Raw genomic sequence first — 18,718 nt, 5'->3', positions numbered from 1 at the left:
TGAGAGAACATACGTAATCAGGTACCTGTTCTCCTTGAGTTTCTTCATTTAAGCATCGTGATTCCTAATTAGCAGTTAGATTGCATTTATTGGTACTTTGTCTTTGGTTATTAGTGATGATCACCTTTTGCTAAATAAAGATATATAATCAAGCTAGGGACACTCACGGATTTTTTTTTTTTAAGGTTTTAACATTTGATAATAGGTTTTCCAATAGCTTGCAGGGTAGCTTTTAACCTTCCTTTTCCAGCTGAAGTATTTCCTGAGTTCTGTCCAAGCCCTCTATGGTTAAAGAAAAGTCTTTTTTGACACTTAATAGACAATGTTGTGGCTTTTTTTTCATTTTTCAGACAAATGTATAGGCATTTAAACTGCTACATTGTACTACTATAATTGAGACACCTTGCAGAAATGGCAATTATAGGGTGACTTGTGTCAAAAATATTCAGAACAAGTTACATTTTACCTAATTTTTAAAAAACTTCCCAAGGTATGTCCTCTCCTTTCCCCTTTCTCTCCTGTTTTTTCTTTTAAATATTAAGCAAAAATCTTTTTTTTTTGCATTTTCCCATTTTATTCAAGTTGTCCCAGATTTGGGGGGGGGGTGCTGTTTAGCAAAACTCCAGATGTACTACCTAGATCAAAACAATCAGCAAAGACCAAGGTGTTCTTACTTCCTGAAATGAAAACAAAATAGATGTTCAGAAGGTTCTGTTTCGCTCTGGCTACCAGCTTGGCTGCTTGCTCTGAGAATATTCTTGCTCCCAAGTTAGCTCCAGTTCTGTTTATTCCGCTCTGAGCTCGGTGAACTTTCCAAAGCCATCCTCTTCAAACAACACGTTTTTTTTTTTTTTTTCTTTGAGCTGGAGTTTATTTTGTGCCCAGCCTTCGTTGCGTGGGTCCCATGAATAATTCTAACACAAAGAAAAACTCTCCTTCTGACCAGTGAGCGAAGGGGGAGGGATCCCAGAATAGAGATAAAAATTGCAAGTTAAATCCAAAAAGCAAAGGGATTGGGGAAAAAAGAGAGAAAAGGAAAACAAATAGATCAGCAAAGTAAAAAATAAAACCTTTCAGTGAAGATTTCAGTACAAAACAGGTGTCTGATGAAGCATGAGCAAAATAAACCAGAACACACTTAGCATATACGGGCCACGTACTTGACACAGATTTTTAACTGCTAAGTTGGTTTCATTTATGAAGTAAATACATATTTCTAGAAAGGAGAATTTAGAGCAAATGTTTACATAGTAAAACCTATGATTTCTTGATTGATACTCTGAAATGGGAGGGGGCAACAACCCATTAAAAATATTCTTAGGTGGGTTAAATGTAAATTTTTGTTGGTTTCAGAAAATGGCTAAAATGACCTTTTACCTCTGTGGAATGTTCAAAGAGGTAGAATTTCTGGTTTTGGTATTATCCTCAAACTGCCTCACAGGGAATTTCATTTGAAAAAGTTAAAAGAAGGTAGAGGAGCTCTACTCTTTGTTTTAAATTTGCCCAGTGCCTAGTCGGAGATGAAAAAAAAAAAATTGAAAAGAGCATCAGAGCCTGGGACTCTAGTGACCATACTGAGGAGGCCCACCCTGCACGCCACTCATGAGACCTGAAGGGTCTGCGACTGCAAAGGTGCGGGTACAGAATCCAGAAAGTATTCTACCCTGTGGCCCTCAGCATCGACACTTTTCTTTTTTGAGGCTGTTGTAGAACAAGGGAACAGCTGGTTGAGAAGTGAACTCATCAAGTCATGAAGAGAGAGGAAATAGATTGTTGTATTTTATTCACTTATTGAGCACCCATTACTGGCCAGTTCTATAGCTGGAGGGATGCGGTGGTGGCCAAGACAAATATAGGTCCTGCCCTCATGGAGCTTTTAATCTGTCAGAGAGATAAGCCAGGAAACCTGTAATAAGAGAATGTGGGGGAATGGGGAGCTCCCAAAGGCATGGGAGGAAATGGAGGCAAAGAAGTTAGCTATCTGTTCTCTATTCTTTTTCTCGCTTCTTTGTTCTTCACTTTCTCTCTCAAGATTTATTTCCAAACAGGATCCAGCCAAGCTCATTTTTACAAAGAAAGGTGGCATATTGCAGTGGTCATACTCATAAGGTTGGGAGGCTGACCCAGATGGGAATCTTGGCTCTGCCATTGACCACTTTACAATAGTGGCCAAGAGAAATTACCTCAGTGTTTTATTTTATTTAAAAAAAAATGTTTAAAAATACTTAGTTTACAGGAATGTTCTGATAGTTAGACGGCATACGGTAAGTGAAATCCCTGGCTCACTTCCTGACAGAGAGTGAGTGTGCTAAAATTATTAGCTGCTGGCATATTATTATTACTAATTATTACTATTATTATTTTGCCACTTATGTTCTAGAAGCAATGTCTGTATTATAAAACAGCTAAGAAATAGCGAATGATCTATTAATCAATTGAAAGATTTTCTCTGAGAACAACTGGCTCGCTTTGGACTTTTTTTTTTTTTTTGCCAATTCCCCAAAGCAAATTTTTTGAATGTTAAAATTAAAAACCATTTTCAATAAACAAAGTTTTTAGATAAACCTTTAAAAGCCCTGCCACATCAGATACAATTGCTATCTTTTTCTCCAAACATTTTTAGGAGTAAGGTTGAACCAAATTTCAGTTGGCCCCTTTGACAGAGAAATTTGTTCCTGTTTCCCCTGATGCAAGAGCGGCTGAGGGACAGCACATTCCTCAGTGCGCCCATACACAGCAAGGTGATAAGATTTTCTTGTGTCTTGTGGAATCAGCCTTAACCGTGTTATAGACAAACACTATAGAGTCGCCGTGTGAATACGTATTTATGGAATTTGGTAGCAATACAGGCAAACTTTAAACATCAAATTGTCATAAATTTTTCCTTAATCAGGGTATCTTTTGGTCACTTCATGAGCACTCTTCTGTTTCAGAAGGGCTCATACAGCTTTCCCTACATTGTGTCTTCCACACAGCACAAGTGTACACAAGGTAAAGGTGACATAGTCCTATGTAGAATTTAGATCTCTTTCTCTCTGTTTATGCATTGCATGGATGCTCCTGCTGCTCCCCTTGCCCCCCACCCCACTTGGCTAAGCTTTAAGCATCACCAAAAATCTCTCTTCCATGAAAAGCCCATTTAATCTCCTGTCTTCTATTTGCTTGCTTGGTTCAATGTGCCCGAAATACCTTTCCTTGCTAGATTGAAACATCACTTCTCTTTTAGGAGGTGAGGCCAATGTCATCACTGGTCTGATTTCTTTCCCAACCGCCACCCTGGGCAGAATAGACTGGTCTCTTCTTTGGATCCCGTAGCTCTTTGTTCTTTGTCCTGGCACAGGATAGCTGCATAAGTGAGCATCTTTCTCTGCCCCCCCCCCTTACACCATGAACTCCTAGATGCTGGGGTCTAGGTCTTACTCACCTTTCCAGAAAACCTGATTCCTGTCTTCAAGGAGTTCCCAGTCTGGGCAGGGAGACAGACATATAAACACTCAATTATATTGCAATTTGGAAAGTGATATAAAACAATTGTCTAAATTAGTGCACACAGATGAGCACTAATTTACTAAAGAACGCTGCTCTTCTCATGTAAGAAATGAGCAGTCGGCATGTAGGTGTAGTGTGTTTCTTAAAATAGCAATGTTTTCCCAGTGTTCGTATCAATATTTATATTGTTGCTTGTGCTCTGTAAAAAAAACAAAATCTCTCAAATGACATTGTATATCCCCTGGTAGTGAGAAGAATTGAGGAGTCTGTTGAAACCGTGACATACGGCAGGAGCAATGTACACTACTCCAAACCAAATAAAGTCTCCCTGAACCTTTGCTGTAAGCTAAGACTTTAAGTGCCATTTATTTGTTGAGCTTTGCCACTCTACATTGCTCAGTTTGGCACATGAACTTTAAAAGTAATTGTGGTTTAATTGGTATGTGGTTTATTTTTAATTATATTAAAATGACCTGCTTATATTAAAATGACATGCTTTGCAAAACCTTACATTGCCTTAAAAACATTGTTGTAGCAGTGAAAGATTTCGAAATGTTATTCTAAGGAGCAAGGGAAAGGATTTCAGACTAACGCACGGTCCATATCTCAGGATTTTTGTTTGTGCGGAGCTCCCAGGACATAGTTCTAAAATCGTTTCCTATTTTATATATGGCCAGCGTTTGGGGCTTTGGGAAAAAAAATTTTTTTTCAATTATTGTTATTTTTTGGTACCTGTCTTTTTTTTTTCTCGAATACTCACTCCGAGTCAAATTCCAGCAGGCTCATAACACCATAACCTTTATCCATATATAGCCAGGCAAAGCTTTCTGCTGTTAAGTAGAACTTAGGAATACTTTAGAGAGGGGAAAGCATTGCTATTTTTGAGCAAACTCAGAGAGTTTAGGAGCATTATTTTGAAATGTGCTTCCTTAAAGTCAGAAAGAACTTAATTAAGTTCCCAGGGTTAATTGTTTCTGAAGTGTTAACATGTCATTTGTCTATTCAAACTCCAAAGCAAACCTAATACGGGATTTAATAACCTGTTTATGTGAATAGAAATTTGGGGTGGGGGTGGCGTGGGAGAAGAGGGGAAAGCTAATAGGGCTTTCACCTAGTTAGTGGGTTTAAGGAAGAATTCTTTCTGTCTTCATTTGGAAACAAAAGGCAAATCCTATGTTCAAAACTCCTTCTATTTGGGAGTATAAATTGGGATGACAAGGAAGTTGCGGAACAAAACAGTATTTTTATACTTTGTTCATTTCATATTTATCACTAGCTTGTTTGCTAATTTTCATTTGCAAGAGGCAATTCTTCCAGCTAACTGGGTGCCTCAATGGGCCACTGATTTCTTTGAAGTGACAGTCTGTAAATATGCATAAAAAAGGGATGCAATTAGCGTGTGTGTGGTTCAGTGCAGCCTGATTCCATTGGCAAGTTTACCCACAGTGTTGATAAGCTACATTATCTAGAAAATTGGCCGCTGAAAAACAGCACCTCTGATTGCCAGCAAAGGTTCCAGATAACAGGGTGCTGAAGAGAAATATAATTGAGGTTGAATATATTAACCAAGGTGTCACATGCTCCTTAGAAGCTCTAATTTATCAGCATGTTGGAATTTTTATTAACATTTGGAATGCATTTCTACCACACTAATGAAGTGGAATTGGCAGTTCAGGTTTTGGTTATTGTCATTTCTGAGAAGTTAAATGTAATTTCTCGTTAGACACAGTTATGTAAATATATTTGTTCAGGGGCTAAAAAAATTATACATTTTGCAAAATATAAATATGTTGTTAAGAGGCGGTGTGACAAATCAGTGACGGCTCAAGTCTGAAAACCAGCCACGTATTTCTGCTGCGCTTTGGACATTACAGCTCTTCTTTGAGGGGGGAGTTTGAGAGAAATGAAGGAAGCTTAATTTTATTAACTCTGCGACTGGCTCACCGTTATGAAAAACAGTTAAAATTAGCCACTGTTTTAGTAGGCTAGCTATCTAAAAGGATTTTATGATTAAAAATTTTATTTTAATGAAAACTTACTTAAATGATAAGGTTGAAGCATTTCTGGAAGATATCTGCTTTTCTTCTCTCCATCCTGTTTGGAAGACCCAAGACTTCTATTCATTTTCTAATTCTGATTAATAGGTTTTGACAAACATATGTGAGCAATCACCCTAATTTCTATCAGTTAGAAATAAATTGAAGTGTTCAAACCTGGAGTTATTTCAAGTTGCATAAATGTGTGATGAAACTACATGTTTTTTTAAAGCGAGGGAATGAAAATAACAAACTTCCGGATAATAAAAGAGGAGGAGCCACAAATATCAGGGGAAACACACCGGCAGCCTCATTAGTGTATTTCTTAAGTTACCTGGGTGGATTCAAGGGCATTTCATTATTGTGAGGCTTAACTACATACGTGTAACGTACACTTGTATGTAGCATATATCAAAACACAAAACATTTTGTGAAAGATAATGGTCCATTTCTATTGACTCGCAAATTTTGTTCTTCAGGGGAAATGATTATGAGTTGCACCCCAATGGATTTCTTTGTACTTGTAACAGGCTTAGTATTACTTAATTGTACACATCTCCGACCTCAGGGAATGATGCCAGCAGTTTGCCCCCATGGTGGTCACAGCAATGGTCCCCTTAAGAGGAATGACCCACGTGACACATTTTCCCAGCTTTCCCTTGGCATTCACCCCTTTGCAACTGCCAGCCCTCTGTTGTCCTAACTTCACTCCTTCTTCTCCTCCTGGCTGCCACTGCTCCTGGCATTCCTGGACCCAGGTTTTTTATCCCTGCTGCAATTCTTCGCATGCATCCTACACCATCATCCTATAAATTAATGATCCCTATCATCAATCTTATTACAGGTGCTTGCAGTGGTGGAGGGGCAGGGTTGGTGTTTCCTTTACCAGTGGAAACTTCTGATTGAATCGGATTTGTCATGGAGAAGTCTCCGGCCTGTTGGACAGCTGCTCCCAAGCTTTCATCAAATTAGATGTTTCGTAGCATGCCCATCATGGTGGATTTGGCCAGTTCTCACTTGACGTGTGTTTTATCCTTCTTCTGGTGTCATGGGTTGGGCAGCTAAAATCCACTATCCCCAGACTCCCTTGCAGCTAGGGTTCTGGAAAGAAATGAAGTTCACACAGGTGCACGCAGGTGCTGTTTGGAGGGTTGGAGCAAGGCAGGGGTGCTTTCCTGCTGCTTCAGCTGTTGTTGCTGGCAGGCATGAGCCTGAGGTGTGGGGTGTCTTCACAGCAGTGTTTTCGTGCCTTTCACTGACTTCCTGAAGGTTGAGTGGGCAGTGCTAGTGGCCCGGATCCTGGGTCACGCCTGTGTCTCTGTATCTTTGAATTCAGCAAACTGCTGTGGGCTGCCTCAAGATTGATTCTTCGGATTCTTGAGTGAGACAGATGTAGAGGCTCCCTTGATAGGCTGGTTGCCTGGCCTACTTCTTTAGCCCTTCCAACAGTTTTGCAAGCTCTTAATTCCATGTGTTGGGTTTCTTGATGCTCTTGATGCTTGAACAGTTGAATCTTGCTCAGTACATCTCTAAGTATGGTTCAGGTGCCTCAATAACAGGAACAGGCTTAGGGTGAGGCAACAAAGGGACTGGGGTACAAAATTTAAGGAGGTGCTTATTTTCAGGGTCACAGAAGTGTCTCTTTAAATTCTGTGTCCTTGGTGTCTCTCTTGCCCCATGCCTAGGGCTGGCCATGCTCAACAATTAAGTGGCAGATGTTATTTATTATAAAATAACTGAATAACATTTACAGCAGGTGTTAGAAAAATAAAACCTGTGGGCTCTGTCTGACCCACCGCCTGTTTTTTGTCAATAAAGTTTTATTGGAACAGAGCCAGATCCTCCTTTTATGTAATGTCTGGGGCTACTTTCACACTACAGGGGCAGAACTGAGCAGTGACAACAGAGACTGCAGAGCAGAACATGTTTCCTATCTGGCCCTTTACAGGAAAACTGCTGATTTGTGCTCACTGGCACTGTGGATATGCCTTGATTTACAAAGTCAGACTGCTTGAGATCAATTTCTGTTTCCTCCCTGAGTCTGGTGAAGTTGCTTAAGCTCGATGTGGTGCTGTGCTGGAGTCAGCCGGGGCTGATTGTGTGTGTCCCTGGCCAGCTCCACATTCATGGATCATATTGGGAGCTCAAAATCAGCCTTGGTAGGAGTATTTCCACCAGGAAAATCAGCGAATGCTACATATCAAGGCTTTCTCAGAGACCCAGGAATTAAAGACTTGCTGCCTCTGTGTTAGATTCTTCTTCAAAATGATGTGATAGTTGCAATTAGTGGCCCACTGGGATCCCCTGAGTAGCCACCACTGCACCTGGCCCCTTGGTGCTGCAGCTGGCAGCTTATACCTGTGTTATCCTTAGGGGCAGTCCAAGGTCTTGTTGCTACAGGGAGCATCCACGCCCAGCTCCTGTGCACCAAACTGTGGTGCAGTTTATGCTTCAGAACTCTACTCAGATCACTGCTAGACTCCTCCTGGGGCCACATTCTCCCCTGGCTGTTTCACCTTCACTAGCCTGCTTTGCTCCTTCCATTGAAGGTTGGTTCTAAAGATCTTGCCCCAGGATCTAGGTGAGCAGAGTAATGCATCTAGAGCACAGAACTTAAGGACGCATTCCCCATCAAGGTTAAGCAAGTTGCACAACCCAAGGATGAGTGCCTCCTAAAGTTTTGTGGCTTAGAGGCCTCACTCTCCTTCCCCTGTCTGGGTTCTGCTGGCCCTGGTATACCACACACACCTTGATTCCTGTTTTAGGTTCGACTTGTCAGAAACCCAACCTAAAGCAAATGGGGGGAATACTGAATTCTTTGTAACCTATTGATTATTGTAAGAACTAAGTGAGGTGAGCTATGGAAAGTGTTTAGAACAGTGACCGAAACAATAATGGGCAGGTGGACAAGCACATGAGTGGAAAGACATTCGACATATAGCTTTTATATTTCTGTACATACCACTCTCCCCACCTGAAATGCATCCTGTGCTTCATTTTGTTTATCCAAATGGCACTTCCCGTCAAGACCAATTGTGTCTATAGGATGCTTACTAGTGGCAGCATTCTGAGTCATGTACACTTACTCTAGATTTTTAACTCTACGCTTCCAACTCCACTGTAGTTCTTTGCCAGATGAATTGTTTCTCCCCCTTTCTATTGTGTCCATGCCCCATAACTCATTATCTACATGGTAACTTACTCAAATATATTGACAGACATGGTAAAACCAATTTAATGATAGTGCAACAATCATCCTAAACAGTAGGTTTTTTTAAATTATATATTTATTTAGGTATTTACAAAAACCCAAACTGACGGCTTTGGAAATGTGGTTCTTGTGTTTCCTACCAAGTGTTCAAGTATAAGGATCACCCTGAGCTCACAGCTTATGTGCAGCTCCCAGAGGGGGATGTTTGAATACAGTTTACATGTTTTGCTTGCAACACTTGTTTCTTAGACTTATCAACAGGTTTTAATGGCTATATTAGTACCTATCCCCTCCATATTTAGCTAGTTGATAAGTACAATTGTGGTCTGTCCCAGCATCCTGTTTAATTTATTCATGGTTCTCAACATTACTTATTCTTTTCTAATTGACTTGTTTAGTGGAAACCATCTTTGTCCCTGACAAGGCTCTAAGTTCAATGAAGGCAGGCTCTTGGCTATTCCTGTCCAGCCTGGCACCTGACAGGCACACAGAGAGTAAATGTTTACCATGACCGACACAACAAAAGAAATGTGTTGACTTTGAGGCTACAGTACTGTACTGTAGGCTTTTTTTCTTCTTTCTTTTTTTTTTAAAAATTTTTATTTATTTATGATAGTCACAGAGAGAGAGAGAGAGAGAGAGAGAGAGAGAGAGAGAGAGAGGCAGAGACACAAGCAGGCTCCATGCACCGGGAGCCCGACGTGGGATTCGATCCCGGGTCTCCAGGATCGCGCCCTGGGCCAAAGGCAGGCGCCAAACTGCTGCACCACCCAGGGATCCCCTGTACTATAGGCTTAAAAAAGTTTTTTAAGGTGAGTGAATGAAGGAAGTCATTAAGAAATTTACCAGCATTTATTCTATGAGGCCAGGAGCCTTCTCTCATTTGAGCTGGATAAATCTTATACTTTTCTACAGAGTGCAGATGTGTATTCATGTGTCTTTTCCCTGAAATTAATCCTTATGTGAAAAATATAGAAATGGTGCTACATCTAAAATTGAAAATGTGCATCACAGATTATTTACTCCAGGTATATTCAAGTTGTGAGAAGAATGAACTTCGGATCAGAAGCATAGCTGAAATGCTTAGGGTGGTACTCAGATGGCTTTATGGATTGACTCAAAGAGAGATGGGTCTACCTCATTGTTGTGCTGCAAAGGTATAGTGCTGGGAGAGGCTAGTTTGCCTGTAATCTCAGCACAGGAGCAGGTAACTGGTATTTGAAGGTGTCATGTGTGCTAATATCAGCTGTGTTTTCAAACTCAGTTCCTTAGAACCCTAGCTGGTTCCTAAGAGCCACCCCGAGAGACTGCATAGTGCAGAGGTATGGAGGGCCAGAGTGGACAAGGCAGGTGGATATTAGAAGACCCACCCTGGTTTAAATGAGAACAACGCTGCTCCCATCATATAATGGGCACTTGCTTAAAATTCAATTTAAAAATGCTTAAAACACATAAAAATGCTTAAAATTTAATTTAAAAATGTACTGAGAATTAAATTAGAATTCCAAACTCTGAAATCGGAACATGTTGATACTTGTACTCTTTCCAGAGGACTGAGGTAGTTTAACTTTCTGGGCAGACAACCTCAGTCTATTAGGTTATTGGATTGGTATTCACAAAACAGTATCAAGATAAATATCCCTCACTAAAATACACACAAACATTCAAATTCCCTTATGCCTAATAGAGAAGTGGTATTTAGTAAATCGTGTGACCTTATTTTGACTTAAGAAAAAATAAGTGACTTAACTTTTGATTTCATGGTCTTTTTACTTCCATTGCCAATAAGATCGTGTTATGGGCAGTATGTGGTGCCCCAGTATCCACCCATCCTTGAATCCATGGACCCTGATGACATTGTTCCTGGAACCAAAGTCCATTTATCCATCAAGCATTTATTGTGCTTCTATTATATGCTGAGCATTGGCTCTTAGGCTAGACAGGTTACTAAAGATGCACCTGCTTTTATGAAGCTTTCATTCTCTTGGAAGAAATGGAGTCTAAACAAATAATTACATAACAAATATTTAAATATAGTTGTGATTACTAATAGTTAAAAAAAGATCCAATATATTTTAGGCTATTTATCAGAAGAGGCTAGCCTAGGCCGGGGGCACAGGGTAGTGGGTAGGGAGCATCTCTGCAAAAATGATATTTAATGATATTTAAAACAAGTGAAAGATAAACAGCTCTTGGACTACAAGTTGCTGGGTAAGGTGGTTTGGAGAGGAATCATTGCTGGTTACTGCTCAGCCTGTCTTAGGAAAACAGGCTCTTGAGCCACCTTGGTTTCTGGTCCTTTTCTTATCTTCACACATGCTCACCAGTGCTTACAGGAAACACAGTTTAGTCAGCGGGGGAAAATGTGGAGCCGCGCAAACCTGTGTTTGAATCCCAGTTCTGTTGCTTACTGAGCTATGCATTCTTGGGCATTTTTCTTATTTTCCCTGAATTTTATTTGTGAAACACAACCCTCCATGGGGTGTGGAGGAGGATCAGCAGTCCCCTCCTAATGGCAAACTCTGCTCTGGACAACCCACTGTACTGACTTTGCTGTATATCATCTCTAGTTCCTAACATCCCATTGAGGCAGGTGCTGTTGCTGTCTCCATCTCTCAGATGTGGAAACTGAGACAAAGAGGTTAGCTGTCTTACTCAAGATCACATTGATTGTCAAGTGTGAGAGCTAATTCAAATCTCAACAGTGACCGGGTCTGTATATTTGGCTACCAGCTTTTGATGTGTAGAGCAGCTGGCCAAGTGAGTGCCCAAAGGGAGCTGAAATAATTTTTTTTAAAAAATAAGTTTTATTTATTCATGGGGAGGGGGAGAAAGAGGGGCAGAGGGAGAGAGAAAATCCTCAAGCAGACTCTTCAACAGAGCACAGAGCCTGGCATAAGGCTCGATCCCAGGACCATGAGATCAAGACCTGAGCTGAAACCAAAAGTTGGCTGCTAAACTAATTGAGCTACTCAGGTACCCCAAGGAACTGAAATAATCATCTCTCTCTCCTTGACTGTTGGCAAGTCTAGGACCTTGAGGCTTTTGTTGATCTATGGAATTACTCAGGGCACATGACTTCCTGGAAGAAGTCACTTTTACTAAAGAGCTCAGAATTCCAAGTATTTGCCCAAATTGGTTGTCTTGAAGGCTTTTATTGTTTGCCATTGGGTTTTCATTCCAAAGCCACATGTGACCATGACTTAAAGACTTGTGGAGGGATATCATGACTCCAAAGCTTGAAGTCTGCATATCAGCTCCCTGTCTTTACAGGAAGTGCTGTGGGTCATTTCTCTTCTTGTTTAAGCTGAGAACCCTAGAAGGTCCTTCTCATCCACACATTTTATGTTGCCTCCAGCTATGACCTCTCACTCTTGACAGAAGAGCTGGAGTTCTCTGGCCCCACCTCATCCCACCTTTAGTCACCAAATCTAGCCATTCCCCACCTCCAAAGATGCAGCAGGACCTTCAATGAGGAGCTATCCTCCTGCAGTTGCTGGGTTTCCTTGGCTGCTTTTTGGAGTTGTGGGCATCAAGGAGGAAATGCACTTCAATGCGGCACAGGCTAGGACTCTTCTTTGCTCTCTTTCCCAAACCTAACCTGGCTAAGTGCTACACACCCCTCAGATGTTGGTTCTGCATGTCATTTAGAATATAAGCTCTCTTCCCTGAATAAACCAGTCCTATTATGAACTGTCTTCTCATCTTTACTTAACCTTCTTGTATTTATCACCCGGTGTCGACCTACTTACTATATGTCCATCCATCCATCCATCCATCCATCCATCCATTCATCCATCCTTTTGTATGATTAATTTTGATGTCTTTCTAGTAAAACTGTAAGCTATATCCCAAGTAGGAGCTCTATTGGTTAAATGAATGAATGAGTGGAGATGAAATATACCTGTGTACATAATAATGCAGGCATAACTGGAATCCCCCAAAGAGACCTTCATTTGCTGGGAGATACACCAGCACATGCTCTTTAAGTGTATTTCTGTCCCCTACCACACCTTCCACCTTGACACTTTTACATCAGCTTGTTTGTTATATGCCTCTTTCTCACTTTTTGGGGGGCTCCTCAGTGGGATTAATAAACAAACCTCAGTGGGGCCCTCAGGAATTTACCCAAACCATTTTGCCTAGAGATTACTTATTAGGGGTTACCTCTGCCCCTAGGCTGCCTTCTGCAGCCTTTCTAGAATCATGTAAGGGTAAAGTGGTGAACAAGAATGAATTTGAAACCACCATTGCAATTGACACTAATTAACGGAGCTGAGAAAATCTTTCATTAGCAGCATTTAAATCATGTAGTCTGGTTCTACTTAGAATGGAAAAAAAAAAGTGGCCTGTGAACCATTTAATGAAATTTAAAGAGATTATTTTCTTCTTTCCTTCTTTCTCAGAGAATATATTTGGATCAGAGAAGTTATATTTGTTCAGAAGTAGGGTAACAGAAGACAGAGGGAAGGCCCACTGCCTTCAGGTCTGTCCACACTTCCGCTGGTCCCTGTCCTCTGTGCTGTGTTGCTTAACTAGGCAGTTTCCTGAATGCATCACAGAACTTTCTGTGTTACTTCTGTATTTTTCAGTTCTGTATCCCCAACCATGAGACTTTCAGCTTATCACTTACAAACGATAGCAACAACTACAAAGCGAGCTAACATCTATTGGGCACTTACTGAGTTCTAAGCATATTACATGAATTATTTTATTAAATCTTCAAAAAATTCTATGAGGTAAGTACAGTTATTATCTCCAATTCATAAATGGAAATTGAGCCATGGCAGAGTTAACCAAGTAACTAAAGTGATAAATTAATGAATCTGTAGCAAGGGGTTACAAATTAATCCCTTCTGGAGAAAATGTGTGCATTATTATAGCATGTACTTGAGAATAGAATGTCTTTGGGTGGGTGATGTCTGGGAGGGAGTAGGGAAGAAGGCTAGTTACCATGTCTAATAAATGAGGTCAAGAGTTCATATTTGGAGGTAGCAAGGCTTCACCTGCTTCTCAAATCAAATCATGGAGTAGCTACCCTTTTCAACTATGTGCTAGTCTGAACTTACCTATATTCAGAGTAAAAGGACCAAGTTTTCACTGATCTTCCTAATTCAAAAAATTTGGACAACTAGGAACAGCTAATAATTTCTCTGCCTAATAACCTTCTTATTGGTGAGGGCTGACTTTTTAAAAATCATGCAGGACTTCTTCTTGAATTCCTACTTTTCCACCATTTCCTCAGTGACTTATTTGATAACCAGATATTTTAGTGCCACTCAGGACTTTAGTGCCACTCACAGTCCAGTGAGGCTTGAGCATTTGTGAATTTCAAGGCATCTTTCTGTTATTACGTTCCTTCCATTTAGGCTGGCCAGTGGTGTTAATTTGATTTGGATTGTTTTTCTAACTTGACTGAGTTCTCTGTTACAGAACTTACATTCTGTAGATAGAGTGAATGAAGGCAATCCTCCCCATCCCAATTCCTACCCTTTCCAAATTTTTAAATTTTATTATTATTATTATTATCATGGGGTTTGGACTCACAACCCTGAGATTAAGACCTGAGCTGAGATCATGAGTCAGATGGTTAACCATTGAGCCACCCGGGCACCCTTCCCTTTCCAAATTTTATGAGTAAATTCCACTTTGCTTCCTAATTTTGAAGAGTAAAGTGATCTTTGTTAAAATTTTAACACGCATAATATGATCATTGTTAATGGATCCTATTCAAGCCCAAGGAAGTATGTTGTTTCAGCCCCCTTCAAAGTTACAGTTACTATTAATTTCTCCACCTAATTCCCCCCAATAAGGGAAGGACTAATATTACTGGCATAGCAATGGGACAAGTTCTCTTACACTGAACTGAGATAGTCTTTTAAAGAAGTCATAAACCAGTCACCTTGTGAAACCACAGACATGGTCTATGGCTCCAGACCTTCCATTTAAGGAGTAAAACAACATTCTAAGCTCTAGGTTGCTTAATAATGTCTAAGAATTGACTCTAGGTTTCTTAAAAGCATCCCTTTTCGAGCAAGCATTTATCATGGCACTTGTATTATTTCCAGAAACCTTCCAAGAAATTGTTATGGGATGTAGCAGGTCAGTTTAACAAGAGGTCAATCTGTTATCACTAAGAAAAACATTGAGGGAAGCAAACTTTGATACTGACAAAGAAAATCTCATGGAACTATCTCTAGGACCACAGCTTTCTCTCCTCTTCTCACATCTCCATATGTTGTGGTTATACTTGACGGTTCTATTCTGTGGACTCATGGCTGTCCTCTGTGGGTGCACCAATCCCTTTATCTTATGCCTCCAGTGTGAAAATTCTTTTCCCTTATTTAAACCAAGACAAATTTGAGTATTTTCAAAAGGATCCGTTCTTCAGAAACTAAAATGGAAGAAAATCATACAAAATGAGGGAACAGAACTTGTTCTGCCCAGAATCTTATCTTAACATAGTTGAGGTCTTGATACCTATTGACTTGGCTAATCCAGTTTTGTAGGTACCCTGCCCTGGTTTCTTCTGCAACATTCAGTGCTTTCGGGATTGGATGTTAGAAGAAGAAGCCCTGACTTTCAGCCCAAAGTAGGTTTTGGTTGAAGGTTCTCTCAGGCCTGATGAGATTTTTTTTGTCCTTTCTAGAAACAGCTTCTTATCATTCTATAGACTTAAGCTCCCAAGTCTTGGACTGTGTTGTTCTTGGGTTCTCTCAAACGTTCTTGTTGGAGAAGTCTTTCCATATAATTGGTTCTTGTGATGATTATAATTAGTTCTCATGTCAGAGTTCACTTTGGTTGAGCAACTCCTGCGTGCAAAGCAATGTCCTCAGTGTTTTACATGTTCAGGGGCTTGTTCATTTCATCCCCATGACAATCCCACATGCCTTCATGAGTCCCATTCATATGAGGAGGAAAATTAAGACTTAGAAAATGTAAAGTAATTTGCCCAAGGTTACAGAATTCATGGTTGAGCTTGGATTCAAGGCCATAGCTGTGTGAGAAATCAATGCACCATACTTCCGGGCTCTCTGAACACACAAGATTCCATTTCTTTTTCTTTTTCTTTTTTTTAAGATTTTATTTATTTATCTATGACAGACACACAGAGAGGCAGAGACATAGGCAGAGGGAGAAGCAGGCTCTCTGCGAGGAGCCTGATGTGGGACTTGACCCTAGGACCCGGGGATCATGACCTGAGCCGAAGACAGATGCTCAAAGACTGAGCCACCCAAGGTACCCCAAGAGATTCCATTTCTAAGCCTTAGGCCATCTTTAATTGGCCTTAAGCCTTTCTTTTGGAAGACAGAGAGTTTACTACACTGGAATTTTCTTGCCTAGATCTCTGCCCATGTTCTGTTTCTTAGAAATGTTCCTAGTGGCCGTTGGTAAGAAGGTAGTCCCTTCCTTTGGCCAGGATGGTCAAGCACTTCTTCTCAGCCTCTGACCTTGGCTTCCTAGCTCTGGACCATAAGTTGTTGTCCAGGGTGACCAATTTCCAGCTCAGAATCATACCTGCAGATAAATATTCATTTATTTAATTTAATGGGAAATGATCTTAGAAAATTTCCTAGTAGATGCAAATGTATGTTTTTTTATGCAAATGTATGTTATAGGAGAAGCAGCCAGTGCCATGCAATTTGGATGCATATTCCTGCCATCCTAGAGATCTTCCCCTAAGACCTTTCCCTCTGAATGTACCCATAGGCATGAAATAGACCCCAAATTTGGAAAAAAACAGCCTGATTGACTCAGTAATCTTGTGGATCTCTTCCACACAGAGCCTACTGTTGTTCTCATTAGCACAGAGGACACCTGAGTTATTTCCCCCACTCAGTTAAGCATGGGAAAGAAGAGAAAGGTGGCTTTCCTATTTAAGAAATGGAGTGGGCTGGGCAAAGCATCTTCTTTGTTATTTATCATCCAAACTGCCTAAGGACTTGGAGAAATGTGCCAGGAGTGATCAAAAAAGAATCACAGGCACTTCAGTTCTCCAGACCCTCACTGTCTATAGCAGGCACACACTAAGGCAGGTCGTAACTCAGAAGGAGGGCAGCATATTCACAGATGTAGGCATATGTTGATGAGTGTATTGCGGAGAAGGCCAAGAAACACAACCCACTTTGATGTAAATTAAAATGTAAATAGGCTTATGTAACTGAAAAATCTAGGAGATAACATTGCTTCAGGCATGGCTGAATCCAGGCACTTGAATGTTGAGAGAAAAATTTGCTTTCTTCCCTCTTTTCCATCTGCTTTCCTCTCTGTGATGGCTTAATTTGCTTGTAGGGTCTCTTCCTGTAGGGTCTCCAAAGGCTCTAGGCTTGTGGTATAGAATGGGAGCAACCCTACAATAAAGACAGCTCCTCCTTTGCCATGCTTCCAGTGAACATCAAACAGGAGTAAGGCTTGGGTTGCATACCAGTCCTTGAACCTGTCTCTGGTCAGGTTAGTAAGTGCCTTGATCGATCAAACCTGGTGCCCACACCCAATCTTGGGAGTAGGTTAGTCTTACTAGGTAAGCCGCATGGACTGAGAACTAATAAGGGATGGTTTCAAAGGAACACTGTGATAATATTACAATCGGAGGGAGCAAGGCAAATATAATAGATGTTTGCCATGGTGCATCCATAATAGAAGTAAGACTGTAACTAGGGTGGAAGGCAAGGCTTACAGAGCAACTCGAATTGAGAGAAGGACTCAGGTATATATTGACTCTGTTGAATTCGGGAGGCTCCGTGAAGAAGGTCAGATTGCAGGCGTGATGGTCACCTGGGTACATCTGGTACAGGTGGGCCACTGTGGATCCATTGCTGAGCCTCGGTTTCCACTTTCTGAAACTGTGGGTGATGCTCTCTCTACAATAGTCTCGTGGTGAATATCAAAAAGTTAGATTCACAAAATAGATGCCAAATGATCCAAGGTTCCAAGGTGCCATAGTAGTTTTGCATTCACAAATCTGCAAACATCGTCGTGGCATACGATTCTTGTTCTCCAGTGGAGTAGCGATGCTAGGGAAATAGAGGGATCCCCTCGGATTTCAGCTAAGAGTTACTGCTAAGTAGAGGCTGGGAGGTTGGTGCTGGGTGGGGCAAGTAGGAACCTTTTCTAGCCAGACGCTTGTTTTCACTCCAAACCTCCCAAGGAGATCCAAGTTTGTGCCTCAGCAAAAAGACAAGCAGACCCTCGGGGCCGCTGAGAAAGAGTCAAAATAGAAGTTGCTAAATTTAAAAATAGGTCTCCTCTGCACTGAAGTGGGGCAATAAAAGAGGATGCTTGAAAAAACAAACTGCTTGCTATCGAGGCTTCTTTGAGAACGTTGGCTTTCTGTATCTGAGTTCTACTCCGACCCTGTTCCTGGAAGCTTCCTTTGTTTGGGAGTCTCGCAAAGGGACTGGAAATGAAGGCCTTTATTAAAGAGAGCTAACATGTATGTGGTGAAAAGCAATAATTAGCAGCGAAATGGCAGTTATGAATCCACATGCACTCTGCGTCAGGGTCTTAGGCTAAATACTCGACACTGTAACTGTCACAACTTTCTGAGGTAGGTACAATTATTGTCCCCAATTTATGGATAAGGAGACTGAGTCAAAAAGAGGTACAGTAATTTCACTGAGGTTTTGCTGCTGGGGAATGATGAAGTTAAGATTCAAACGCAGAAAGCCTATGCCTCCGACTGTTGTAAGGTGGGGCAGCCAGGCTGGGGTTGGGCTTCTAGTACGACTGTTGGTAACATTGGGACCTTGGCTCACTCATATGGGGAACGCCTGTAAGAACACCAACTATACCTTGGGGTGCCTGCATGGCTCTGTCTGTTAAGTGTCTGACTCTTGATCTCAGCTCAGATCATGATCTCAGGGTCTTGATCTCTGCTTGAGTGGAACCTACTCAAACAAAACAAAAACCCCAAAAAGCACAACCTATCCCTTCGAGTTGTTCTGAGGGACAATAGGGTGATGGGCAGGTGCACCTACTCCCA

At 41.1% G+C, this 18,718-nt stretch overlaps 1 long non-coding RNA gene across 1 annotated transcript in view; it reads left to right on the top strand.

Moving 5' to 3' along the window:
* Nucleotides 1–18,718, top strand: part of LOC129521569 (uncharacterized) — a 54,784-nt gene that overhangs the window by 7,395 nt on the left and 28,671 nt on the right. The gene's annotated exons all lie outside the window — the stretch shown is intronic.

Source organism: Nyctereutes procyonoides, unplaced genomic scaffold, assembly GCF_905146905.1.
Source record: "Nyctereutes procyonoides isolate TBG_1078 unplaced genomic scaffold, NYPRO_anot_genome, whole genome shotgun sequence".
Lineage (NCBI taxonomy): Eukaryota > Metazoa > Chordata > Mammalia > Carnivora > Canidae > Nyctereutes > Nyctereutes procyonoides.
The sequence above is the reverse complement of the archived record's forward strand: the minus strand, read 5'-3'. Positions and strand labels throughout refer to the sequence as shown.